The sequence below is a fragment of the Lytechinus pictus genome, chromosome 15 (assembly GCF_037042905.1).
Source record: "Lytechinus pictus isolate F3 Inbred chromosome 15, Lp3.0, whole genome shotgun sequence".
Classification (NCBI taxonomy): Eukaryota; Metazoa; Echinodermata; class Echinoidea; order Temnopleuroida; family Toxopneustidae; genus Lytechinus; species Lytechinus pictus.
This window is the reverse complement of record NC_087259.1, coordinates 24,738,472-24,746,378: the sequence shown is the minus strand read 5'-3', so window position 1 is coordinate 24,746,378 and position 7,907 is coordinate 24,738,472.

The following is a 7,907-nucleotide window of genomic DNA, read 5'->3' as shown; positions in this document are numbered from 1 at the left end:
TAACTTTGAATATTATGAAGTGTTTTGAGAGGGTACTATATCCATATTTGTTGAAACAAACTCAAGAATTCACAGACCCATTTCAAATTGCATATCAGCAGAATAGGAACGTGGAAGATGCTGTACTTGTATATTTGCATCAGCATTTAGATAGACCAATGACATACGCTCTTCCACTATTTGTAGACTTTAGTAATGATTTTAATTGCAATCGCACCCCATCTTCTGGCTCACAAGTTGATTGGAATGAATGTATATACCTTAAACTGATTAGATGCGCACTTAATTTCTTGATTTGTCGAACACAGTATGTAAAGGCCAATTGTCATTAATCAAGTACTGTACTTCCGTAGGTGCCCCCAGGGATGTGTCCTTCCCCGTTTCCACAAGCGATTGTATGAGTTCAACCTCTTGCTGCAGCATTCTTAAGAACGCTGATGGCACAGTCATTATTGCGCTATTGTCGAATCAGGTTAATGACTACTTTTCACAAGTAGACAAGTAAATTCGTTGGTGCGACGACCAATATCTAACACTTAATACAACCAAAACCAAGGAAATGGTCATCGACTTCCGTCGAAATGGTTCAGAACACCAGAATGTGACCATCCATATTCAGGTGATCGAACAAACCAGCAGCTACAAGTAACTTGGGACAGTAATATGTAAATGACAAATTGTCATGGCGGGAACAACGCGCAATTGGTATATGAGAAGGCTAGCAAGAGGTTTTACTTTCTCTTCTCGTTTTAGAAATTCATTTGTACCCGACTCTATCCACAAATTCAATTCACAGGTTCAATGCTAATAAAATTTCTGTATCCAGCGTATCTATGATAGCTTTGAAATGTTATCCCAGAAAGTTTCATAACAATAATGATAATAATTGTAATAATAGTAATGAAAATTATAACATGCACGTATTCGGGGGGGGGGGGAGGGGTAGTCGGGGCCCGGGCCCCCGGGTAGGCGAAACAGGGGGTGCCAAAAAGAGGAAGAAAAGAGAGAAAGAAGAAAATAAAAAGAAACAAAGGCGCCGAATTGATGTTCGACCTAGGGGCACCGAATTGATGTTCGACATAAGGGGCGCCGAATTGATGTTTGACCTATGGGCGCCAAATTGATATTCGACATACATGACTTAGCTAGGATGCCGAAATGCCGAAAAGATGTTCAACCTAGGGGCGTCATATTGTTGTTCAACCTAGGGGCGCCAAATTGATGTTCAACCAAGGGGGGGGGGGCGCTGAGTTGATATTCGACATAATTATATAGGGGGCGACAAGTTGATGTTCGACAAAGGGGCGCCTAATTAAAGTTCGATATAGGGGGCCCCGAATTTATGTACAACCTATAGCGGCACCGAATCGTTGGTCGACCTAGGGGCACCAAATTGATGTTCGACATAAATTGCGCCGAGTTGATGTTCAACTGAGGGGGGTCGAATTGGTGTTCAACCGAGGGGGGCACCAAATTCATGTTCGACCTAGGGAGGGGGCGCAACATTTATATTCGACCTTTAGTGCTCCAATTTGATGTTTAACCGGGGGTTGCCAAATTCATGTTTCACATGGGGGGAGGGGGTCAAACTCCATTTTGCTCGCATCAAATGCTTATAGTTAGATGCCCATCCTGTTCATAATTACCAAAATGCTTAGAAATTCTAAAATTTTAGGTCAGAATATCAAAAAATTTCATCTCGCTCTTCGCGCTCGCATCAATTTTTTTAGTAAGGTGACGATCCTGTTTATGGTTAGATAAAGTGCTTAGAATCTCCATCTTTAGGTCGAAAGATCTAAAATTTTCAGCTCGCACTTCGCGCTCGCATAAAATGTTTTGTAAGATACTCATTCTGTTCATGATTACCAAAAATGCTTTCTCGGATGTCCAAATGTTCAACCGAGGGGGTGTCGAATTGATGTTCGACCTAGGGGCGCCGGATTGATGTTCGACCTACGGGCGCCGAATCAAAGTTCGATATAGGGGGCGCCAAATTTATATTCGACGTATAGAGGGCGTCGAATTGTTGTTCAACCTAGCGCGTCAAATTGATTTTCGACATGGGGGCGCCAAATTGTTGTTTTAGCGAGGGGCGTGCCGAATTGATGTTTGACCTAGAGGCGTTGAATTAAGTTCAATATACATGATATAGGGGGCGACGAATTTATGTTCGACCTACAAGGCAGCGAATTAATATTCGACCTAGGAGCGCCTAATTGAACTTCAATATAGGGGGCGCCGAAATTATGTTCGACCTAGGGGGCACCGAATCGTTGTTCGACCAAGGGGCGCCGAATTGATGTTCGACATAGAGGGCGCCGATTTATGTTAGACCCAGGGGTGCCGAATTGGTGTTCGACATAGCTAGGGCGCCAAGTTGATGTTCGACCTAGGGGCGCCGAATTGAAGTTCGATATAGGGGGCGCCGAATTTATATTCGACCTATAAGGGGCGCCGAATAGTAGTTCAGCCTAGGGGCACCGAATTGGTGTTCGACCTAGGGGCGCCAAATTGATGTTCGACCTAGGGGTGCCGAATTGAAGTTCGATATAGGGGGCGCCGAATTTATATTCGACCTATAAGGGGCGCCGAATTGTTGTTCAACCTAGGGGCGTCAAATTGGTGTTCGACATAGATGGGCGCCGAATTGATGTTCAACCGAGGCTGGCGCCGAATCGATATTCGACATAAAGGGCGCCGAGTTGGTGTTCAACTGAGGGGGTGGGGGGACATAGCTAGGGCGCCGAAGCGATGTTCGATATCGTGGGCGCCGAATTTGTATTCTAACTATAAGGGTGCCGAATTGTTGTTCAACCTAGGGGCGTCAAAATGATGTTCGACATTGGGGGTGCCGAGTTGATGTTAAACTAAGGGGGGCACCGAATTGATGTTTGACCTAGGGGCGCCGAATCGAAGTTCGATATACGGGGTGCCAAATGTATATTCGACGTATAGGGGGCGCCGAATTGTTCATTCTAGGGGCGTCAAATTGATTTTCGACATAGGGGCGCCGATTTGTTGTTAAACCGAGGGGGTGCCGAATTGATGTTCGACCGAGGGGCGCTGAATTGAAGTTCGATATAGGGGGCTTCGAACTTATATTCGACCTATAAGGGGTGCCGAATTGTTGTTCAACCTAGGGGTGTCAAATTGATGTTCGACTTAATTAGGACGCCCAATTAATGTTCGACCTAGGAGCGCCTAATTGAAGTTCAATATAGGGGGCGCCGAATTATGTTCGACCTAGGGGCTCCGAATTGAAGTTTGATATAGGGAGCGCCGAATTTATATTCGACCTATAAGGGGTGCCGAATAGTAGTTCAGCCTAGGGGCACCGAATTGGTGTTCGACCTAGGGGCGCCAAATTGATGTTCGACCTAGGAGCGCCGAATTGAAGTTCGATATAGGGGCGCCGAATTTATATTCAACCAATATGGGGCGCCGAATTGTTGTTCAACCTAGGGGCGTCAAATTGGTGTTCGACATAGATGGGCGCCGAATTGATGTTCAACCGAGGGGGGGGGGGCGACGTGGAATCAATGTTCGACCTAGGGGCGCTAAATTGATGCTCGACATAGCTAGGGCGCCGAAGCGATGTTCGATATCGTGGGCACCGAATTTATATTCGAACTATAAGGGGTGCCGAATTGTTATTCGACCTAGGGGCGTCAAATTGCTGTTCGACATTGGGGGTGCCGAGTTGATGTTAAACCAAGGGGGCGTCGAATGGATGTTTGACCTAGGGGCGCCGAATCAAAGTTCGATATACGCGGCGCCAAATTTATATTCGACGTATAGGGGGCGCCGAATTGTTCATTCTAGGGGCGTCAGATTGATTTTCGACATAGGGGCGCCGATTTGTTGTTCAACAGAGGGGGGTGCCGAATTGATGTTCGACCGAGGGGCGCTGAATTGAAGTTCGATATAGGGGGCTTCGAATTTATATTCGACCTATAAGGGGCGCCGAATTGTTGTTCAACCTAGGGGCGTCAAATTGATGTTCGACTTAGTTAGGACGCCCAATTAATGTTCGACCTAGGAGCGCCTAATTGAAGTTCAATATAGTGGGCGCCGAATTAAGTTCGACCTAGGGGGCGCCGAATTGTTGTTCGAACCAGGGGCGCCGAATCGATGTTCGACCTAGGGGGCCCCGCAGAATTAATGTTCAACCGAGGGGCACCGAATTGATGTTCGACCTATGGGCGCCGAATTGAAGTTCGATATAGGGGGTGCCGAATTTATATTCGACCTATAAGGGGCGCCGAATAGTAGTTCAGCCTAGGGGCACCGATTTGGTGTTCGACCTAGGGGCGCCAAATTGATGTTCGACCTAGGGGCGCCGAATTGAAGTTCGATATAGGGGCACCGGATTCATATTCGACCTATAAGGGGCGCCGAATTTTTGTTCAACCTAGGGGCGTCAAATTGGTGTTTGACATAGATGGGCACCGAATTGATGTTCAACCGAGGTGGGCGCCGAATCGATATTCGACATAAAGGGCGCCGAGTTGGTGTTCAACTGAGGGGGGGGGGCGTGGAATTGATGTTCGACCTAGGGGCGCTAAATTGATGCTCGACATAGCTAGGGCGCCGAAGCGATGTTCGATATCGTGGGCGCCGAATTTATATTCGAACTATAAGGGGTGCCGAATTGTTGTTCAACCTAGGGGCGTCAAATTGATGTTCGACATTGGGGGTGCCGAGTTGATGTTAAACCAAGGGGGGCGTCGAATGGATGTTTGACCTAGGGGCGCCGAATCGAAGTTCGATATACGGGACGCCAAATTTATATTCGACGTATAGGGTGCGCCGAATTGTTCATTCTAGGGGCGTCAAATTGATTTTCGACATAGGGGCGCCGATTTGTTGTTCAACAGAGAGGGGTGCCGAATTGATGTTCGACCGAGGGGCGCTGAATTGAAGTTCGATATAGGGGGCTTCGAATTTATATTCGACCTATAAGGGGCGCCGAATTGTTGTTTAACCTAGGGGCGTCAAATTGATGTTCGACTTAGTTAGGACGCCCAATTAATGTTCGACCTAGGAGCGCCTAATTGAAGTTCAATATAGGGGGCGCTGAATCTATGTTCGACCTAGGGGGCGCCGAATTGTTGTTCGAACCAGAGGCGCCGAATCGATGTTCGACCTAGGGGGCCCCGCAGAATTAATGTTCAACCGAGGGGCACCGAATTGATGTTCGACATAAAGGGCGCCGAGTTGATGTACAACTGAGGGAGGAGGGGGCGTCGAATCGATGTTCGACCTAGGGGCTCTGAATTGATTTTCGACATAGATAGGGTGACGAATTGATGTTCGACATAGAGGCCCCGAATCGAACTTCGATATACAGGGCGCCAAATTTACATTCGACTTATAGGGGGCGCCAAATTGTTGTTCAACCTAGGGGGGTTCCAAATTCATGTAGACCTAGGGGCGCCGAATTGAAGTTCGATATCGACCTATAAGGGCCACCGAATTGTTGTTCAACCAAGGGGCGTCGAATTGATGTTCGACATTGGGGCGCCGAGTTGATGTTCAACCGAGGGGGCGCCAAATTCATGTTCGACCTAGGGAGGGTGCACAAAATTTATATTCGACCTTTGGGGCTCCAATTTGATGTTTAACCGGGGGTTGCCAAATTCATGATTCACATGAGGGGGGGGGGGGTCAAACTCCATTTTGCTTGCATCAAATGCTTTTAGTTAGATGCCCATCCTGTTCATAATTACCAAAGTGCTTAGAAAGTTTAAATTTTAAGTCAGAATATCAAAAAATTTCAGCTCGTATAAAATGTTTTGTTAGATACTCATTCTGTTCATGATTATCAAAAATGCTTACTCGGATGTCCAAATTTTAAATTAATGTTCAACCGAGGGGGGCCTCAAACTTGTTGTTCGACCTACGGGCGCCGAATTGATGTTCAACCTAGGGGCGCCGAATCGAAGTTCGATATACGGAAAGCCAAATTTATATTCGACGTAAAGGGGGCGCCGAATTGTTGTTCAACCTAGATTCGTCAAATTGACTTTCGACATAGGGGCGCCGAATTGATTTTCGACCTAAGGGCGCCGAATGGAAGTTTGATATAGGGGGCGCCGAATTTATATTCGACCTATAAGGGGCGCCGAATTGTTGTTCAACCTAGGGGCGTCAAATTGGTGTTCGACATAGATGGGCGCCGAATTGATGTTCAACCGAGGGGGGCGCCGAATCGATATTCGATTAAAGGGGGCGACGAATTAATGTTCAATTCAATTCAATTCAATTCAATTTATTGAATGTTAGACCTATAAGGAGCGCCGAATTGATGTTCAACCGAGGGGGGCGCCGAATCGATATTCGATTTAAGGGGGCGCCGAATTAATGTTCGACCTAGGAGCGCCTAATTAAAGTTCAATATAGGGGGCGCCGAATCTATGTTCTACCTAGGGGGCGCTGAATTGTTGTTCGAACCAGGGGCACCGAATAAATGTTCTACATAGTGGGCCCCGCCGAATTAATGTTCAACCAAGGGGCACCGAATTGATGTCTGACATAAAGGGCGCCGAGTTGATGTTCAACTGAGGGGGGCGTCGCATTGATGTTCGACCTAGGGCGCCAAATTGATGTTTGAAATAGCTAGGGCGCCGAATCGATGTTCGATATAGTGGGCGCCGAATTTATATTCGAACTATAAGGGGCGCCGAATTGTTGTTCAACCTAGGGGCGTCAAATTGATTTTCGACACAGGGGCGCCGATTTGTTGTTCAACCGAGGGGGTGCCGAATTCATGTTTGACCTAGGGGCGCCGAATCGAAGTTCGATTTAAGGGGGCGCCGAATTAATGTTCGACCTAGGAGCGCCTAATTAAAGTTCAATATAGGGGGCGCCGAATCTTTGTTCTACCTAGGGGGCGCCGAAATGTAGTTCGAACCAGGGGCACCGAATAGATTTTCTACATAGTGGGCCCCGCCTAATTAATGTTCAACCAAGGGGCGCCGAATTGATGTTCGACATTGGGGGCGCCGAGTTGATGTTAAACCGAGGGGGTGCCGAATTCATGTTTGACCTAGGGGCGCCAAATCGAAGTTCGATATCGACCTATAAGGGGCAGAGAATTGTTGTTCAACCTAGGGGCGTCAAATTCATGTTCGACCTAGGGAAGGTGCGCCAAATTTATATTCGAACATTTGGGGCTCCAATTTGATGTTTAACCGGGGGTTGCCAAATTCATGTTTCACATGGGGGGGGGTCAAACTTAATTTTGCTTGCATCAAATACTTATAGTTATATGCCAATCCTGTTCATTATTACCAAAGTGCTTAGAAATTCTAAAATTTTAGGTCAGAATATCAAAAAATTTCATCTCGCTCTTCGCGCTTGCATCAGTTGTTTAGTAAGGTGACGATCCTGTTCATGGTTAGATAAAGTGCTTAAAATGTCCATCTTTGGATCGAAAGATCAAACAATTTTAGCTCGCACTTCGCGCTCGCATAAAATGTTTTGTTAGATACTCATTCTGTTCATGATTACCAAAAATGCTTACTCAGATGTCCGAATCGATGTTCGACCTAGGGGCGCTGAATCGAAGTTCGATATACGGAGCGACAGATTTATATTCGACGTATAGGGGGCGCCGTTCAACCTAGGGGCGTCAAGTTGACTTTCGACATAGGGGCGCCGAATTGTTGTTTTACCGAGGGGTGCCGAATTCATGTTCGACGTAAAGGAGTCGCATTAAACTTCGACATAGGGGTCGCCGAGTTAATGTTCGACCTAAGAAGGCACCGAATTAATATTCGAGCTAGGAGCCCCTAATTGAAGTTCAATATAGGGGGGCGCCGAAATTATGTTCGACCGAGGGGGCACCGAATCGTTGATCGACCAAAGGGCGCCGAATTGATGTTCGAGAGAGAGGGCGCCGAATC